The sequence below is a fragment of the Loxodonta africana genome, chromosome 27 (assembly GCF_030014295.1).
Source record: "Loxodonta africana isolate mLoxAfr1 chromosome 27, mLoxAfr1.hap2, whole genome shotgun sequence".
NCBI classification, from domain to species: Eukaryota; Metazoa; Chordata; class Mammalia; order Proboscidea; family Elephantidae; genus Loxodonta; species Loxodonta africana.
In genome coordinates, this window is record NC_087368.1 from 23,504,266 (window position 1) to 23,525,471 (window position 21,206).

Consider the following 21,206-nt stretch of genomic DNA (forward strand, 5'->3'; position numbering starts at 1 on the left):
TGTCCATGAATAAGACTACAGCAAAACAGACCCTGCTCCCTCGCCCCTGCCCTTGGACAGCTTCATAAGAAAAGGCTCTACTACTTGACCACCTGATAGAGGTAACCGCTACTTTAAAAAAAAAAAAAATTAATTTTCTGGGGAGATGGTGTCTCCCATTCTGAGCTGGTGCTCTGCTGCCTTTGGTATCTGCAGCAAGCTCCTTGCAGTTTCTTTCTTTTTTTTTTTAATTGTGCTTTAGGGGAAAGTTTACAGCTCAAGTTGATTTCTTGTTCAACAATATATATACATATTGTTTTGTGACATTGGTTGCAATCCCCACAACAATGTGACAGCATGCTCGCCCTTTCCACCCCGGGTTCCCTGTGTCCATTTGTCCAGTTCCTGTCCCTTCCTGCCTTCTTGTCTAGCTTTGGTCTCATATATCTGACTGAACTAAGAGGCACGTTCCTCACATGTGTTATTGTTTGTTTTCTAGGCCTGTCTAATCTTTGAAGAGTGGGCTTCGGGAGTGGTTTCAGTTGGATGAAAAGAATAATCTTCCTAAGGTTATGCTACAAAGACTGCTTTGCTCCTAAAAATTCCTTGAAAATGAAAATAAAATACTCCTCATAAATATAGTTCGAATTGTTTATTACTTCTTAGATGCCAAATGGTGGGTGGGGAAGGGGGGTTCCATTGCAAAGTTCCTACAGAAATAGACTTCAGAAATGTCTACAGTCTCCTTTTCCCCTTCATTAGGTTCTTGTTTGATGTTGTTGTTAGTGTCTGTTGAGTTGTTTCCAACTCATGGCAACCCCATGTGTGCAGAGTAGAACTGCTCTATAGGATTTTCAAGGCTGGGACCTTTTGGAGGCAGCTTGCCAGGCCTGTCTTCTGAGGTGCCTCTGGCTGGGTTTGAACCACCAACTTTTGGCTAGTAGTTGGTGTGTAACCCTTTGCACCTCCCAGGAACTCTCTTGTTTGATATACGTCATGGACTGAATTATGTTCCCCCCAAAATGTATGCATCAACTTGGTTAGGCCATGATTCCCAGTATTCTGTGCTTGTCCTCCATTTTGCGACTGTAATTTTATGTTAAAGAGGATTAGGGTGGGATTGTAACACCCTTACCAGGTCACATCCCTGATGCAATGCAAAGGGAGTTTCCCTGGGGTGTGGCCTGCACCACCTTTTATCTCTGAAAAGATAAAAGGAAAGGGAAGCTAGCAGAAAGGGGGGACCTCATACCACCAAGAAAGAAGCACCAGGAGCAGAGCGCATCCTTTGGACCTGGGGTTTCTGCACAGAGAAGCTCCTACTACAGGGGAAGGTTGACGAGAAAGACCTTCTTCCAGAGCCGATGCAGAGAGGAAAGCTGGAGCTGACTCCCTGAATTTGGACTTTGAGCCTACTTTACTGTGAGAAAATTAACTTCTCTTTGTTAAAGTCATCTGCTTGTGTTATTTCTGATATAGCAGCACGGGATAACTAAGACAATATGCTGATAAAGATTCTTTTGGCTAAGTGTATCAAAACTCAATAGCTTCCAGCCTAGGTTTGGTCTTTCAATAATCTGTTTTAGGAGGTGATTCTCAGGAAAAAAAAAAAAATAGGCTAGAGCAATTCCTTTAATATTAGTTCAAATTTGTAAGAATTAATCCTATATGCTTAAGTCAGGAGGAAAGGGCTGAGGCATGTATCAAGAATTTAAAGCCGTTAATATTTTTTAAAAAAATCACAGGAACTTAGTTCAAGGATGAGTCAGGGAGGTGGGATGATAGATTTAGGTAGAAAAGAAAAAAAAAAAAAAGAAGCCTCTAAAAGATGCAAGGGTAGTTATAATTTTTAGTCCTCCCCACCCCCTGCCCCCGACGTTTAAGTTAAATGTAGAAGGCATGTTTCTTTAAACATGCTAGTTCGATCAGAAAGGAACTCCTTAACTGTACAGTCAAAATACACTTCCTTCTGGGGACAGTGACGTTAGAACACAGGGATTCCCAAATTTCTCAGTTCACGGCACCGTTGGTGTTTCAGTAATTTTTTCACAGTGGCCTCCTAAGTCAAAAGAAATACCATAAAGTTTTGTTTACTAAATAATTAGGTTCAAGCTATTTAACAGCAGTCGTTTGCACGGTGTTTGACAAATGTTGCTGTTTTCCTCAGAAATTAACAATGTTCCATAGGTCTTTATGGGTCTGCTATGGCACTCTAAGCTGCCTTGGTATACAGTTTGGAAACCATGGCTGTAACAGCTTTAGAAATCAATGAAAAGCTCAAAGGTATGATTTACATTATCTCCTTTCCCCCTCTTTGTGAGACCATGGCCACATAATTTGACCCTTAAGTGCTAAGTGGGTCTGCTTAGATTACTACTGTAGAGAATACGAGAACAAAACTCAGAGTAAAGTCTTTGCAAGGTTTAAGCCAGTCCCTGGGAATAAAGCAGCTTCATCCAACATTTAACAATGTTTCCTGAGTTCCCAGCATATAGTACAATTGTGATGAAATCTATAGAAAGAACACAGCCCCTGCATCATGTCAGAAGGAAGATGCAGTAAGTCATATTATGACCGATACAGGATGCCAAAGGTAGGGGGAGACGTTGGCAGTACGCTCAGTACTTTAAGTTCTTAGGGGGAATCTGACAAATGAGCATGAGATGTTAAACACGCCAGAATACTTGTATAAATGTCTCAATACATTTATAAGTGGCAGGTCACTGGCATTTCCATTCCGTTCTGTTTTTGACTTATCTGTAGCAAAAAAGAAAAAAGGCATGGCCAGAAGGGCTGGTCTAAACTCGTGGTTCTCATACTTTGGAGAACACCTGAAGGGCTTGTTAGAACACAAATTTCTGGGCTTCCCCCTTGGAGTTTCTGGTTCAGTCAGCCTGGGGGACCCTGAGGGCCTGCATTTCTAACAAGTCCCCAGGTGACCTGGCTACACTTTCCAGGGACTACACTTTGAGAAACATCAGCCTAAACATTTAAGAACATGTAAGAGGAACTGAGGTGCCATCTTCGTAGGCTAGACTTGATGGTGGGCAGGTATTCCCACCGTTCCAGGCCTGATCAGCACGCAGTCAGCCTTGCCTGGAGCATTCCAAGTGGAAAGGCACCTGGTTCTGTTGGAGGATAGTTACCTTCTCTGAAGGCCACTTGCATTTTCAAAGCATACCCCTGAATTTAGAACATTCAAGTCATGTAATAATACATTTAAAATGAGATGTGACATGTAAGGGGTTTTTGCATTTTCAAAGAGATCGGCTTTGTACTCAGTTTATGGGTACATATGGACATAGCCACTGAGGCTGCAAAGTGGCTGTCCATTTTCAAAGGGGAGGAGGTTCACCACAGAATCACCTGAGGAGATTTGCTCAACAAACATCTTCAGGGCTGGAGGCCAGGCATGTGTGCTTAGAAAAGGCTTCCCAGGTGGTTCTGTGGACAACTTCTCCTCATGAGAGAAATGCTTGCATGAGCATGAGCATAAGTGTGGGACAGGGTCTCCCTGCTGTCACCCCCTTACCCCTGAAACCATTCACTTCTGCTCTGTGAGCCCACACCCATGCTTATCAGTTGAAATGGCTGGACACAGCCCTATTGTGTTATGTCCTATTCGACCCCCTTCAACCTGCAGAGGATTCTCTTCCTCTGGCCCTTCTGGTCATGCTTCCTTGGGTGGTGGCAGAATCACCGACAGCAGGGTTTATTGCTCATTAAAAACCATTAGCCATGCGCCTGAGAAGAGATTTTAAGAGGCACCTACTACAGCCCCAACAAACCAATGGCACCTTTCTAGTGGACTTCTGCTGTGTTCTCCATGCTTACCCACTTCTGCCCCCCCAGGCATCCTTAGAGCAGGATTCTCAAAGTGGGGACCCAGGCCAACACCATCAGCATCACTTGGAGCTTGTTAGAAACACAGAAGCTCAGATTCCATCCCAGACTTGTTGAATCAGAAACTCCGAGGAGGGAGGCCCAGCTTCTGACTGACTCTCAAGTTTGAGGACCACTGCCTTATACTGTACTATCTCTGTGTTCATCTGTCATTGCCACAGATTACAAGGTCCTCAAAAGGCAGGGAGCTCCCTCCTTCTTCACCCCACAAGCTAGCGCTGTTGTTAGCTCATAGTAGGTGCACAAGAAACATCTGCTATTTCTTTAAGCCGGGGCAACTATACTTCTGCTCATGAGAGTAATAAGCTCTCCCTTGGCGTGCCATCTCGGGGAGGTTGCCAATGCTGGGTCTAAATCATCTCCCATTTCTTACGGGTTGTGTTTTCCATATTTACAAATCAGCTTTCCCTAAACCCTCTCCAAGTTTTTTACATTCCTTTCAGCTCAGGAAGCCAAAAACAAGATGCCATGTTTTAGCCTGTGCCTGCTTCCTGCAGGGGGGAAGGGCACGTCTGCGTGATTTCTTAAATTTCACACTCCCAGCATCGTGATTATTTTCCAAACAATAGAACGAGATTGCTGATTCATGTTCAGCTCACGGCTTCAAGCATCTTTTTTTTCCCCCTGCTGTACTGGTGCGGATGCAACACAATAATGTTCTATTCATTCCTCTGAATTAGAAATGCCAACAGCTCAGATATGCAACCGAAGGCGCCCCCCCACCCCAGCTTATTTAAAGCCTTCCCACAAATAACACATTTCGAAATCTTATACAGCATTCACTTGGAGCCATTTGGCTAGGACAAGGACAATTAGGCCTTATCTTTTTTATCAGCAGTCCCTTGCGCAATGCTTGGCACACTGTAACTATTATTCACCAAAAAAAAAAAAAGTTTGTTGATTGACTAACAGACCCACTTCCTGGGGTTCAAGTCTTACCCTTCTATTCTGCTCCGATGTATTACAACAAGGAGTCTTATATGCAGAGGCTCCTGTATGAGTCCAGCTAAAGACGGGACTGACCTCCTAAAGGTCTGACTGCCCAGGTGGGCTCCAGCTGGCCTGCTCCAGTTTGCATAATGTCTTTAGCTGCAGCAGTGACATCCCTGGTTTGAGTCTCTGAACAGCTTTGCCAATGAGCAGCTGGGGACACCTGTGAGTTGTCTGGCGCGACTACTTGGTGTGCCTAATTCTGGTGGCCAACATGGACTGCATGTCATAATCAGCTTGGTTGGTAGCTTTTTAAAAATCCGAATACCTGGGTTGCACCCCAGACTGATTAGTGTTTTGTAATCCAGCCCTCAGCGAGCATTGTGGTTCTGTGGTAGAATTCTCCCCTTCCATGTGGGAGACCCAGGTTCTATTCCTGGCCAAGGCACCTCATTCACAGCCGCCACTTGTCTGTCAGTGGAGGCCTGTGTGTTGCTATGATGCCGAACAGGCTTCAGTGGAGCTTTCAGACTAAGATGAACTAGGAGAAAAGGCCTGGTGGTCAACTTCTGAAAACTAGCCAATGAAAACCCTATGGATCACAAGTGTCCGATCTGCAACCGATCATGTGGATGGTGTGGGACTGGAGCAGTGTTCATTGTGCATTGGGTTGCCATGAGTCATGGGCTGACTCCAGGGCAGCTAACAGCAGCACCCCAGGCCTCAGAGTTTTGTAAAGCACCCAGGGTGACACAGACGGGCAGCCAAGGTTGAAAACCACCACCTGAAAACAGCCTCTACAGTGCTCTCTGAGCAGGTCTCCCAGCTTCTGCTCTTGCTTTCTTTCTTATAATCTCTTCTCAGCAGGGCAGCCAGCCTGGTCCTTTCAGAGTCTAAGTCAGCTCATGTCACCCCTCTGCTCAAAAACCCAGAGTGGCTCCCACCATCTGCCCGTTTGCCTCTTGGGCCTGATCTCCAGCCTGCCTGTTATCTTTCCAACATGCCATCCTTGTTTCCAATAGAGAGCCTTGTCATGGGGACTCACCATGCTTATCCCCCAGATACCAGCTTGGGTCCCTTGCTCACCTCCATTGCATCTTGCAAACCTTAATTTCCAGGGATGCCTACCCTGAACACCCTATTCTTGCTGTAATCTACCCCTTCCCTGTGAGCTGGCTTTTCCAATACCCCTTAGCCTCCTCTACTTTTTGTTGTCGTTGTTTTTTTAATCCATAGCACTTATTATCATTTAATATGTTGTACAGCTTACTTTTTACTGCTGCTGTTTGTTTATTGTGTTGTCTTCCTCTGCTAGGAAGTCAGCTCCATGACAGGCATCTTTGTTTTGTTCAATAATTATCCCAAGTGCTCAGACAGTATGTGGCGTGCGCGCACACACACACACCAAAGTCATTGCTGTCGAGTCAATTCTGACTCATAGTGACCCCATGTGACAGAGTAGAACTGCTCCATAGGGTTTTCTTGGCTTTACTCTTTATGGAAGCAGACTGCCAGGTGTCTCTCCTGCAGAGCCACTGGGTGGGTTCAGACTGCAAACCTTCAGATTAGTAGTTGAGTGCAAACTATTTGCGCCACCCAGGGACCTGTGTGACACATTACCTGTCGCCATCGCGTCAATTCTGGCTCATAGCGACTGTATAGGACAGAGTACGACCACCCCATATGGTTTCCACGGACTGCCTGGTGGGTTCGAACTGCCGACCTTTTGGTTAGCAGCCGTAGCTCTTAACCATTACACCACCGGGATTTCCCTGTGGCACACAGTAGTCCCTTAATAAATACTCATTAAATGAAAGAATGGATAGGAGTGAAAACCAGATGGTGACTGGAACAGAGGTGGGGAAGCTGAAGGACACAGTGAAGAAAACGAATTTTCTAAAAAAGTAACAGATTTTGAGGAAACACATTACTTGACTCCAATTAAAAGTCAAGGGAAGGGACTTCCAGGCAATGTCTAGGTTAAAAAACAAGCACACTTATTGAGTCAGAAAGTAGATTAGTGGTTGCCTAAGGTTAGGGCCCTGCCCCTAGGTCGAGGGATGAGGAGTGACTGACTGCTAATGGGTGTAATTTCTTTTTGGGGTGGTGAAGTGTTCTAAAATCAGATCATAGTTGTGGCTACACGGCTCTGTAAACATACCAAAATCCATGGAATTGTATACTTTAAACAAGTGAACTTCACGATATGTAAATTGTCTCAATAAAGCTGTTAAAAAAAATGCTCTTAACTGAGGCATCTCACAGTGCTAAACCTAAAGCTGAAAAGGAAATACAGGCTCTCATTATTTCTTATCAAGCACGTGGATTTTCTTTGGCTTGGGTTTTGAATTCTCTGTTCTTAATCGGGGCTGGCAGAGCCTTCCTTAGCTCTTATTTGCTGCTAGAGACATTTATTTGTTGATAAAGAAAAGCAACTTAAAATTCTTGATCAAGGCTTACCTCAAGAGTAATTTATTTGGACTAAATGGCTTGCCCTTAATGACTTCCATGTCTCCCCAAATTCTGCAGTCTTTGTCTGAACTTCGGAAAAACAAGCAGCCACTTTGTGGGAAGCTGAGGTTTGCCCAGGTTTGACCGCTTTTGAGCTTTTCATGCCAAGAAAGACTCCACCCATGTTGCCATCATTTAACGTTCACTGACAGTTAATTGTCCTGCACACCACTGTTAAACGGCAGCCCTGTGAACCTTCCTCCAACTTGCCAATGTTACGGTTATTTAATAACATGTAAAGGGTTGTTATGAGTCGAAATCAACTTTACGGCAATGGGTTGGGTTTTTTGATATTTTATGGGACGAGAACACCATATTACAATGAAAACAATAGACAACAACTCAGCTGGGACCTTTCTCCCTTCCCCAGAGACCTACAGCACACCCTGTCAGGCTATGAAGGGGGAAAACCTTTCTGCTCCCTTGCCCATCTCCCTGCTCAATATCTTGACCCATGCCTGAGCACAGAGGGTCTGGTTGAATGGGAGTCAGGGGCTACCCAGCGTCCTGGCTTCCACATTCTCATGGGGACTCCTAAGGTGTGAGTGACGTTGTGGTATGCCTCAGAGAATTCCCAAGGAGGGTACAGCTACTATGTCACCAACAACCATAAGAGTTGGAAGAAGAGATGCTCAGAGTGGTTTTCTGCTCATTGATGAAACACGGCTAGAGGGGCTGAGAAACTTGCTTGTTGTCAGCCCCGCTGGTAATAGGGGGAGTTAGGATGGCAACCCAGTGTGAGTGCACTTAATTGCTGAGCCAGCCTTCCACCCGCCATGTGCGTGTCACTCAGTTGGGTGCTCTGACAGGCACCCAGATGACTAAGCCCTACTCCTTTCCCTTGGCAAGCACTGACTGGTAGAGATGACAGAATGCACACAAACAACTCTAATTAAAGAAGGTTGTATTGTACTCTATCAGAGGTGCCGAGGGCCATGAGAGGGCGTGGGAGGGAGAGATTTATTAAAAAAAAGAAAAACACTCTGTAAAACACAGATGCTCCACAAATCTTCATGCCATCCCTGCACAGAGGCCCTGCCAATCTCCGCAGTAAAGATCTAGCTGTGAACTGATGAGGGTCTCCTGGGATGTGGGTTATGTAAAGGGGAAGGGATTAGGCTGAAATAGTTCTGACCATACAGTCCAGGGGGCTTGGGCAGAATATCGACAAGAACTTGTTTTAATATCATTCATACATTTGTGCTAAAAGAAGACGATCATATGTCCCTTACAGTGATGCTGTAAGGACGCAATGAGTTCATACAAGAAAAGTGCTCAGGACAGTGTCTCTTGCGTAGTTAGTGGTCAATAAACATGAGTTGCTATTGTTACTTTTGGTTAATCATGGCTTCTGGAGAGTTGATTTCTGGGTACCAGAGGCTTAATTCCATAGGGTCCCCATCATTTTGTTGCACGGTGTTTTATAAATAAGCCAAAGATGACCTCTGTGTATTGGCCTCAAGTTGTTTATTTCTTCATAACAGGCTGCTGAGGCCCATAACCCTCAAAAGCCTGCTGGTGCCAAACTCAAATTTTAATACATCCAAATGTTTTAAAAATAGCCCAAATAAGCAGACATGTAGCCACTGAGAGCCTGCCTACTTTGCATGCTGTGTGAAACCATGCCCAACATCTGGTAGCCATAGATGAGAGAAACCCTGTAGTTATACAGACCTCAAGCTCCTGCTGCTCTTCAGAGCCCTCTGACCCAGAGACCCCCCATCTTGCTGCTAAGGGGCATCACCTAGACACATATGCCTTCCCTTCCTCTGCTTGTTCCCTCTCTCCTAATGTTCCCTTGCCCTCTTTCCTTTCTAGTGCCCCCTGCCCCACATCACTTGCCTTTGGAAGGTCTCCTGCTATGAGAGAAGAGCTGGCATGTGAAGTTGTGTCCCTTTCAAAGGGCCGCTAAGGTGGGCTCAGCAAAGATGCAAGGGAGTGGAGTACTCATTAAGTCTTGTCACTACCTGTGGAGAATTCTGTCTTCTTCAATCATTGTTGCCTTTGCAAGGGGCATAGAATTAATTATGCTATTTGTCAGTAAGGGTGAGATCATTTTTTTTTTTTTAAATTGTTAACATTAAAAATGAGTGGGATCTCCATCCTCTAGGATGATATTGTGTAAAAGGTCGGCAGTTCGAATCCACCAGCCACTCCTTGGAAACCCTGTGGGACAGTTCTACTCTGTCCTATAGGGTCGCCATGAGTCAGAACTGACTGAACAGCAATGGGTTTTTGGATTGGGTGGTCTCTGTTGGCACTTCCGCTAATGCTTTCCCAGCGAGCAAACATTTAAATCCGTGGTTTTTCACAATTTATACTTTCCCTCAAAGAAGATAGTTTTGATCCAAAAATGATAGTTTTGATGAATGTGATTTGGAACACTTCAACTGTATCATCTCTAGAATCAAAAGAAACTTTACCGTAAGCAAGATCCACTTACCTACCCATTGTCTTACATGAAAAGGAAAGACAGTGAGCTTTGATTTTAACATCTGGTCATCAACTCATATTGTTGATTTTACCTGCCATAAAATAAAAATGAACCACTTGATTTTCCAGGAAAAAAAATCACATGATTTGCAAATAAAGATTTCCAGAGAAAGAGGAATCTACCAATTTCCAAAACACCAAAGAAATAACGTGGATCCTACACAAAATACATCAATGTGTACTAGGGCTACCTGCTCTCAGCTCCAAGGCAAAGGCCAACTAGACAAGACATGGCCCTTGGCTTTATGGCAAAAATCTGCACAAATCTTAACAGCGTCTATTTGCCACGTTCAAGGAAATTGAGTAGAGAAAAAAAGAAGATAATGACATTTTAAATTTATTAATCACCATACACTTTGCGCTTGTGTAGATGGTTCTCTACAAAGTTAGGATGACAATAATGCTCATAATAAAGGAGATACTAGCAAGAGCAGCTAACCTTTACTGAGTGCCATGTGCTAGGGATTCTGCTAAGTGTTCTACCTTTATCACCTCCCTCATTACTCTCAGCAGCCTTGGCCGCACAGTGGTTAAAAGCACTTGGCTGCTAACTAAAGGTCACTGGTTAGAACCCACCAGCTGCTCTGCAAGGGGAAGACGTGACAGTCTGTTTACATAAAGATTTACCGCCTTGGAAACCCTATGGGGCAGTTCTACTTTGTCCTGTACGGTCGTGATGAGTCAGAACCGACTCCACGGCGTGTGTTTTTGGTTTCATTACTCTCAGTAACCCTGCGACGTAGGTGATATCATCCCCATTTTACAGTTGGGGGAAGTGAAGTTGAGAGGTGTGAATCCGTTGCCCTAGGTGGCAAAGGTGTTAAGTAGGAGAGACAGGAATTAAACCTAGGTTTCATGGACTCAGACTCTATGCTCTAAACCACCACACTTGTCTACCTCTTGCACAAGTAATCAGGGTTACACGCATTTATCTCACCTTTTTACATCTGTTATTTCATTCGATGCTCTCTTCACAGTGGAGGATGCTGAGGTTCACATGTTAAATGCCTACGGATAAATAACTGGTATGTGAGAAAGGTGGGGCTCAAAATTATGCCTCCAGACTTCTAATCCAAGTTTCTTCTTAGAGAATTCTCTGAGCTTAAACCTTTTCTGAATGGAAAAACTCATTGCCTTCAAGTCGATTCTGACTCATGGCAATCCCAAGTGTTATGGAGTAGAATTGCTCTGTAGGGTTTTCTTGGCTGTTATCTTTACTACGTCAGATTGCCAGGCCTTTCTTCTGTGGCATTGCTGGGTAGGTTCAAGCTACCAGACTTTAGAATGGAAGAACTGACAAATAATTTTAAACATCACTACCTCTAAAGACAAAAGTGGAGCCATATATGCACTTACAGAATATTTTCTAAATATGAAATTTCTAGCTCGGGGTATCAAGCAGCTGGAATCTTAATGTACAGAACAAAGGGCCTGTCATGGATTGAACTGTGTCCCCCCAAAATATGTGTATCAACTTGGGTAGGCCATGATTCCCAGTATTGTGTGGTTGTCCTCCATTTTGTGATTGTAATTTTACGTTGAGAGGATTAGGGTGGGATTGCAATACCACCCTTACTCAGATCACCTCCCTGATGAAACATAAAAAGGGAGTTTCCCTGGGGTGTGGCCTGTACAACCTTTTATCTATCAAGAGATAAAAAGAACGGGAAGCAAGCAGAGAGTTGGGGACCTCTTGCCACCAAGAAAGCAGCACCAGGAGCAGAGCGCATCTTTTGGACACGGGGTCCCTTTGCCTGAGAAGTTCCTCGACCAGGGGATGATTGAGGACAATGACCTTCCTCCAGAGCCAAGAGAGAGAGAAGCCTTCCTCTGGAGTTGATACCCTGAATTTGGACTAGTAACCTGAATTTTTTTTTTTTTTAACCTACTAGACTGTGAGAGGATAAATTGCTTTGTTAAAGCCATCCATTATAGCAGTACTAGATGACTAAGACCGGGCCTGACACAAATTATTTGAAAAGTTCACTCTTGATGAGTTTGAAACTCTCTCACACACCAAGCCCCTTCTCAGTGAGACACATATTACCTAAGTGGCAGACAGGCATTTCTTGTCAGACATGAGACATTTTCTGAGTTCAATAAAGGTTACATGGTTGTTCAGAAAATTAGAGGTTCTATTAATAATCGCTGCTCTGTTTGATTCAGGATATTACTCTTATTAGTTTGGAGTCGAGTACATGAGAATAAACCTCTCAAGTGGTACCAATTGGGTAAAAAAAAAAAAAAAAAAATTGGGTAAGAGCGTGTAAAATGAACTGCCCTAAAATTCTAACCCTTCACAGGCTACCAGGAGCAATTCCATATTGATGCTTACAGAGATGTATATAAAGGGATTACCAGTGGATACTCCACTAATAAAGGAAGGTTCTTTTCTTGAAAAGCCAAGAGACATTTAGAAATTTAGGAATCAGCAGATGTTTAAAGGAAAGGTTTGGGATAACACAATGGATAAAGTTGGCTGCCTTCCACTTACAAAGCCATTGACTTTCCAACCCAAAAGCTGGGTGCCAGTTAGTTACTTATTGCTTCTCAGCTCTAAATCTACCCTTCTATTCTCTGCTCTGTGATGCTGGGACTGAGACTTTGCAATCTATTTCCCAGAGTCCCTTGCCAATTGGCTTTGTATTCGATTCTGCCAGCAGGAGGCACTACAGGGAGATTGGGGCAGTAGTGGTTCAGCGGAAGAATTCTCTCCTTCCATGCGGGAGACCCAATTCAGCCAACATGCCTCATGTGCGGTCAGCACCCGTCCGTCAGTGGAGGCTTACAACTTGCCATGATGCTGGACAGGTTTTAGTGGTGCTTCCAGACTAAGACAAAGAAGAAAGGCTTTTCCTCTGGCCTTTTCTCCCTATTACACTTCAGCGTATTTTAAAAGAATCATTATTTTTGAACAACACTTGGTCTGTAATATCTCACACGATGATATAATGAGCTCACTTTAAGACGGGTGTCATTTTGCTTCATTTCAAGGACAACTGGTCTCTCTGGCTTGGAGACTGGATCTCTCTGTCAGGGGCTGCTTACCTCTGGCCTAGAAACTAGACAGAGGCCAGGACTATAGGCAGCCATCTCTGGTATGTCTGCTGTACCTTCTCAGTTGGGATCGTAAAGCGACTAAGAAATCTATACACATTCGGAAGGAATGTTTCCTATGTTATGAGCTGGCTCCTGGGGTGGGTCTATGAAAACGTTTGAAGGAATACAGAACACAGTAGTCTGCCCTGTAAGGAGCTGCATATTTGGATGGAGAGGTGGCTAAATGACCTGGTTTGCAATACATATTTTGTATTTTTCTACTTCTGGACTCATTCCTTCATTCATTCGCTCACAATCCCTATCAAGGACATCTACCAAGGGCAAGGGCAAATTACCTGTGGTAGCTGCTGGACATATGGATAAGATACAATTGCTGCCTTTTCTCACAAAATTCATAGCCAGAAGCACCAAACTCCAAGAAAAAGGAATTAAAGGACCAAGCACATACATCCTCATGCCACGTATGCTGGATCATAAAACATCTTATTGTTACATGTATTTGTTCTTGGCTCACTCACAGGTAACACCTGTCTCCAACTCCCTGGATCCCTTGAGAAGTCTCCAATTTTGAGATTTTCTCAGATAAGTTGGGGGTAGCACCAATTGCCCATTGGTCCAATGTTTCTGTCTCTATTTGCCTTAAAGCTATTCATGTGGTGGAAAATATAACTGTCATGAATTTATGCTCCAACTAACACAGCACTGAAATAAATGCCGAGGAAAATTCAAGGAAAAATAGATGGAAACAAAATAGTTGAAGGCATTAACACACCTTGGATCCCTTGAAAGATTAGGTAGATATAAAATAAGAATGAATATCTGATTAATATTCTTAATAACATTAATCTAGAATTATGTATCAAATCTCATTCCTGGACAACAGAATAATTACAAGATAACAGAAAAATGGAATAATTACAAAATGTGACCAACGTTGGGTGATCAAGAAATGTCCCAAGAGTGAAAATACTAGAGACTAAATTATCTTCCCACAATATAATTATCTTAGAAGTAAAACAAGAAGAGAAAAGAAAAGAAAAGGCAGACATATTGTCATGGATTGAATCGTGTCCCCCCCAAAATATGTGTCAACTTGGTTAGGCCATGTGTGTTTGTCCTCCATTTTGTGATTTTCCTATGAACTATAAATCATAATCTCTACCTGTGGTTAAAAAAAATTAGGGTGGGATGTAACACCCTTGTTCAGGTCACATCCCAGATCCCATGTAAAAAGATTTTCCCTGGGGTATGGCCTGCACCACCTTTTATCTCTCAGGAGATAAAAGGAAAGGGAAGCAAGCAGAGAGCTGGGGACCTCATAGCAAGAAAGCAGCACCAGGAGCAGAGCATATCCTTTGGACATGGGGTCCCTTCCCCCTAAGCTCCTTGACCAGGGGAAGATTGAGGACAAGGACCTTCTTCCAGAGCTGACAGAGAAAGCCTTCCCCTGGAGCTGACGCCCTGAATTTGGACTTGTAACCTACTAGACAGTGAGAAAATAAATTTCTCTTTGTTAAAGCCATCCACTTGTGGTATTTCTGTTACGGCAGCACTAGATGACTAAGACACATACATAAAAAGAAGAACTGCCATCACTTAGAAATCAAGAAAATTCTCTCCTAAACAACTCTTTGTCAAAGAGTAATTAAGTGTCCCATTGCCAAATATATAAAGAATAATTATGATCTAAATAATAATTGTCAAAGCCTATATGAGACCCTCAATGAAGTACTTAGAAGAAAGGTCATGGTTTTAAATATTTTTATGACGTAAAAAGAAAAAAAAAATGAGTTAAGCACTTAAAATATTTTAGAAAAGCAATGACAAAGTAAAAAACAAAAAAAGCTGAAAGAAGAATTAATAAAGATAAAGACAAAAATGTTATAGAATTAAATTAGAAAGTATCATAATGGGACAGAAGAATAAACAAATCTAAAAGTTGATTCTTTGGGAAAAAAACAAAAACAGTATAATAAATAGATGAACTACCAGCTAGCCTAATTAAGAAAAAAAGAAAGGGAAATACCAAATTCACAAGATTAGGAATAAGAAATGGACTCACTTAGAGATGCTGAGAATTAGGACTATTATAAGACATGACTTTTAGTAACTGGGCAAATACACTGAAAATTTTGATGAATTGTTTAGTTTTCTTGAAAAATATAAAGTAGCAAAATAAAAGAACATTCATATATACTAATAATTAAAAAAAATAATTACATATATGAAAAAGAAAATACTATTAAAAACTTCTCTCCCTCCAATAAAAATTCCAAATTCCATGGAGGCTGGATGAGTCCCTGGAACTATTGCCCTGAGATAATCTTGAACCAAGAGTATCTATCCCCTGAAGTCTTCTTAAAACCAAACAATAGTTTAGCTTAACTAGTAAAAAATGTCGGCCTTGAGCATTATGCTCTTTTAAGAACTATCTATATGGGAGTAACATGACAATAGCAACTCGAAAGACAGATAGGAACCTTAGCGGGTAGTGAGTTTATATTAGTGGGAGGAACAACTTAGAAAAGGAGGGTGAGAATGCTTGTACGCCTCAAAGAATGTAATCAATGTCACTGGATTGTACATGTAGAAACGGATGAGTTGGTGTATGTCTTGCTGTATATATTATCAACAATGACAACAAAAGAAGGCTATAAAAAAATAAATTCAGATGGCTTCAGGGGAGGTTTATATTATATACATATAATCGTACATCATATATCATATATGATACACACACATGCATATATGTTTAACCATTTAGACTTTTGAAAGCACAAAGAAATATTCTCAAATATTTTTGTGAAACTAGCATAATTCTGATACCAAAAATCTAAAACAGGCAGCGTTAAAAGGAATTCTTCCCAGAACACTTACTTATATTGATCCAAAAATATTAATTAAAATATCAGTAAATTGCTTTTGGAGAAAACTGGAAGAACAATACACTAGACAAAAGGGACTATTTCCAGGAAAGCAAAGGTGCCTCAATATTAAAAAAAAAAAATGCAATATTAGCAACTCTAAAAATGCTAATCATAGTAATAAATCTACTGAGTAAAAAAATACTTGCTTTCCCTGATGGATGCCAAAATGGCATGTGATAATATTAACTGTCTGTTTTGATGACTTAAAAATCCTCAGTAAAATAAGACTATATAAATATTATATTGATAGAATATTGAATATATGGAAAAACTTTGAAAAAGCCAGATTAATGACAGGGAATTAATCCTATCAGATATTAAAATGGAGTACGTTACCTAAATAATTAAAACAATGCAGAATTGGTACTGACTAGATAGCAGACCAATGGAGCAGAAGATCAGAAATAGACCTCAATACATATATGGGAATTCATAATATGATAAAAGCTGGCTTATTCAATTCCCAGAGATAGGACAACCAGAAAGCTATCTAGAAACAATGAAAATTGAATCTGTATCTTATTCCTTACACCTGAATAAATACCAAGTAGATGAAAGATTTAAATGTAACAAACGGAAGAAACCACAGGAGAAGCCACTGGTAGCTTTGAAATAGAGAAGGCTTTCTAACGATGATACAAATCCAGAAACTACCCATAATCCCACTTTTAAACACCTGTAACACCCATCTCGAACACCTGCAAAAGGAGATATGTAAAATGCAAATGCCCATCACTAAAAAAAAAAAGCCCATCACTAGGGCCTAGTTAAATAAACCATGTGATAATCACACAATGGGATAAAAAAGGAGGAAACTATGAGTTGACATGAAATAATCTTCAAGAAATATTGTTAAGTGAAAAAAGCAAAGTGTATAACTGTATGTAGTAGTCAATATTTGCATATTCAAAGACAAAAGAAGAATACATAAATGTGTATGCAAGGGATATCTATGGATGGACGCCTAAGAAATTAACCATACTGTTTGCCTACGAGGAAGCGAACTGGGTGGTTGAGGGATGGGGACCGGAGGAAGATTTTTTCCTGCAGACCTTTTATACATCCAGGCCTGAATGTCTAAGACATTCTGAATTCTGAACCATGTCCAGAATGTAACGCTTGTTCAAAAAATGAAATAAATACAACACAATGAAGTGAATATAATAGATAGGTAGAAAAAATAATGCAGAATTGTTATGAAGGCTAACTGCAATAACGTTCGTCATAGTGGTATAAAAGAAACAATATTAAAAAAAGTGTGTATAGTATAGATTGTTTCGTATCAATAAAAGATACAAATTTAGCCTTCTACTGAGAGTTGTACAGCCAATCGCCTACAGGGACTAGACCTAATTCATTCATGCTATAAACCTGCATCAAGTGCCAGCTATGCACCAGGCACTGGAGATGCAACAGGGAAAAAAATCCCTACCCTCATGGAACTTTTGGTCTAGAGGGGAGAGGGGCAGATAGCTAAACAAATACACATTACACAGAACAGTAAACAGTGAAGGAGATGGAAGTGCAATTTTAAATAGTGAGGATCAGGGCAAACGTTAATGACAATGAGTGACACTGGTCCAGCTGTTTCCTTTATAACAAAGATGGCAGATAGTCCAACCCAGTGGACGGTTGTCATGTGGAACTGTGGGAGTAGCTTTGCTAGATCTTCAGAGTTTCCAGAGGAGACCAGAAATCCAAATTTGTACTTGAAATCTCCTGATTTTTAAATCTTGACTCAATTTTAAAATAAAACCACTCTTGGCCAAATAAAACACGTTTTGCTGGCCCAGGCTGGTCCTGTAGATAGCCAGTTCAAATCCCTAAAGAAATGAGACTGAATTTTAAAACAAACATCCCAGAACTTGTAAGCCCTGTCATCTTACAACGCTATGCAAGTTTCCCATTTCTCCAGATATTTCTGGAACTCTTCATTGAGAGCCAGTTGGCCCTTCAGAGCCATTTGTTTGCTCACCACACAAGAAAACTGTTTCATTCTGGCGTTACATCTTGTTTGGGGCCAAATGCTACTAGTTAACTTCATCTCTGACTTTATTCACCAGATTTGATTCTTCATAATATTCGAGAATTTTCTAAAAATCAAATCTACTCTCACAAAGGTTGAAGATGTGCTTTATAAAAATAATATACTCTCAGCCTTGAAGGCAGTCCCAAAAGAGGAGTAGCAAATACTTAGAATAAAGGCAGTATCACCATAATAAATATCCTTCCAGGTTTGGAGAGGGTAGCACTTAAACGTCTAAGAGTCAACACAAAGCTCCTAGCCTTACAGACACTTAGTAAAGGGCTTAATACTTTGGACTTGGCTGATTGCAATAAGGTGATTTTTTTTTTTTCAGTAAGGACTCAATTCTTTGGGCTCAGTTGATTGCTACAAGGTCGTTCATTCTAGGGACCTCTTGGCATGTACTTCCACCCAAACAAAGGCTCTGTGCCAAACACAACCAGCACGTACACCGTCTTTATTTTTCCTGTGACCAATGGCTTAGTTTCTGTGGTCAGCTAATGACATGAATCATATAGAATCACAGTGAGGAAGAATGCAGAGCTTCTTATAAGCTGGTGACAGCTTGGATTTTCCTCGCTCACAGCATGTATAAACCAGAAGCCACAAGTTTGCATTTAAAAAATATTTGTGGGGGTTAGGAAATACATACTTCACTTACTATTATTATATTCCCATAGAAGTAGAGCATCCCTGGCAACAGTGTACAGTGACATGGAGGTGTCCACCCAGATACAGACTTTAGCAATGCCATTGCTGTCAAATGCTTATGTTTTCCTTGCTTTTAGTTATTGCAAAGTCTGCACAATATTCATCTCACCGGTCTACAGTATCTATGCCAAAGCACCTATCTCAGATCTAGTGAGTCGTAACCATCCGTTTACTTGTTTGTCTATGTGGTCATCTACCCATCCACCCGCCCACCCACCATCCACCCGCCCACCCACCCATCCACCCGCCCATCCATCCACCCGCCCATCCATCCATCCACCCGCCCATCCATCCGCCCGCCCATCCATCCATCCATCCATCCATCCATCCATCCATCCATCCATCCATCCATCCATCCATCCATCCATCCATCCATCCATCCATCCATCTTTCAGGAAATATTTACTAAGCATCTACTATGGATCAAGCACTGTGCTAGGCACAAATGTAAAACAAAAATAATACACAGTATTTGGGTTTATAGAGCTTACTGTCTATTGGGAGAGAACAGATATTAATTCAGTTAATTATGCAAGTCAATGTAAACTTATACCTATGTTAAGTGTTACAAAGGAAAGACTAATATGTAGAAGTCGACATGAGATTAGTCAGGGTATTCTTCTTAGAAGAAGAAATTCCTAGAAGTGAGACTGGGGTGAGATCAAAGAAGGACCAGGAGTTGTCCAGATAGAATGGGAGAGAAGGGCATTGCAAGTATAGGGAAAGGAATGTATGTGTAAAGGCTTTATAGAAACGGGAGGGAGCCTGGCCCATAAAGGGGTGACAGAAGGCTGGTGTAGGTGGAGCCAGTGCGGGTAAGGAGCATGGGATGAGATGAGGCTGGGAAAGCAGAAAGAAGTCCAGGGCCTTTTGGGCCATTGACAGGATTTTTATATTTATCCTAAATTAGAATAGGTTCCAGGGTTTTAAGTGAAGGAAGTGGAATTGATCAGACTTGCCTTTGAAAAGGTCTCTGTATCCATTGTGTGGGGATGAATCAGAGGAGGTCTGGGAGACATAAACAGGTGATTCATTTGCACATAGATAAATGGTAACTGAAGGTGTTGACATGGATGAGTTTGCTTCAGGACTGCAGATAAACAAGAAGAGAACCTATGGCCAATATTTGAGAAACTCTAATATTGAAAAAAAGGAAGACAAAGTGAACTAGCAAGAAAGTCTGTGAGGTTCAAAGAAATCCAGGAGAGTGTTATGTCAAGATATCCAAGAAAAAGCACTATGTCATGAAGGAGAGAGGTCTAAGTGGTACTGAACGTCGCTGGATGTCAAATAAGATGAGGTCTGAAGACCATTCACTGGATTTAACAACATGAAGATCACCACTGACCTCAGGGAGTGTTACTTGTATGGTGGGAGAGGAGCTGAGGCCAGACAGATTGGACTGAAGAGTACAAGGAGATGATGCCAGAGAGACAGTGCACATTGATAACACTTTTAAGAAATGTGACCATGAAGGGAAGAAGAAATTGGGAGTTCGCTATAGGGGATGTGTGGATGATAGTTTTGTTTTATAAAGAGGAGATGTGAACATGTTTAAAAGCCGATGAGAAGGATGCCAATGGAAGGGAGAGGTTCAATGTATGAGTGAGAGAGAGAGAGAAGAAAGAGGAGAGAGGAGAGAGAGAGACAAAGAAGAAGAAGAGAGAGAGGGAGGATAATTGATATCGAAAGCTTACTAGGAAGGTCCTACCCAGGGGGAGATACCTGTCTCAAGTAGAAGGAACAACTCTTTTATTGTAATAGAAGGAAGGGAGGATGTGCACAGATGTAGGTGGATTTGTATATTTGGTATCAGGACAATCCTGTCTGATGGGTTTTATTTTCTCTAAAGCAGGAGGTGAGGCAATCTGATGAGACTCAGGAAGGACTTGGTGGCATCAGAGGTTTGTGGAAGATGATGAAGTATGAAACAGTCATTATAGAAAGTGGACGAGTGTGTTGAACAGAGATACTCAGTGGGATTTCAGGGCAAAGACAATAGTCCAGTTGAGGCTGGTGATCCGAATTCATAGCAGCACCAATCAGCTCTGTTCAGTGACTTTTTTTTTTTTTAGCAGGGTCAGCCAAAGCCCTGGACAGGATGTTAGGAGACCTAGGTTATTGATCATGACAGTTATAACTTGTCTTGTGACGTTGGGCACATCTCCCTCTGGTTCTCAGTTTCTTCAATTTATCAAATGGTTGGATCAGATTAGATACTATATAGTCTCTTTACAGCTTTAAATGTCTATGAATGGCTTCAACATTCATGAAGAGACCCTCTTCACTTATCAAGATTTTTCTATCGATTCCTTTAGTTTTTAAGTCAAAAATGAGATGGATCTTTATAAGATCTATAGGAAAATACATGCTTTATAGGAAAAAAGAAACCTAGATAATGGATATTCATACTCAACGGACCAATCATATCTGGTGTGTCTATATCTAAATCAGAAGTTGTCAAACTTCATCTGAACAGGGCCAGATACGATATATTTTAGGATTACATGGGCCGAACAAGTCTCTTTTACAACTACTTAACCATGTTGTACATCACAAAAGTAGTCATAGGCAATACATAAATGAATGAGCCTGGCCCAATAAAACTTTATTTACAAAAACAGTCAGTGGACTGGATTTGGCTGTGGGTTGTAGCTTGCCACCTC

At 41.7% G+C, this 21,206-nt stretch overlaps 1 protein-coding gene across 37 annotated transcripts in view; it reads right to left on the minus strand.

Moving 5' to 3' along the window:
- The window catches only part of THRB (thyroid hormone receptor beta), a 414,019-nt gene that overhangs the window by 130,687 nt on the left and 262,126 nt on the right, over positions 1–21,206 (minus strand). For 6 of the 37 annotated variants that reach the window (XM_064277390.1, XM_064277382.1, XM_064277376.1 and 3 more), the window contains exons 3-4: positions 10,754–10,824; positions 9,767–9,848 (exon numbers count right to left, since the gene is read on the minus strand). The exons of 30 other annotated variants lie outside the window; for them this stretch is intronic. The gene's annotated coding sequence lies outside the window, so the exon portion shown is untranslated. The remainder of the gene's footprint in view (positions 1–9,766; positions 9,849–10,753; positions 10,825–21,206) is intronic. One more of the 37 variants, XM_064277366.1, reaches the window with a different exon arrangement.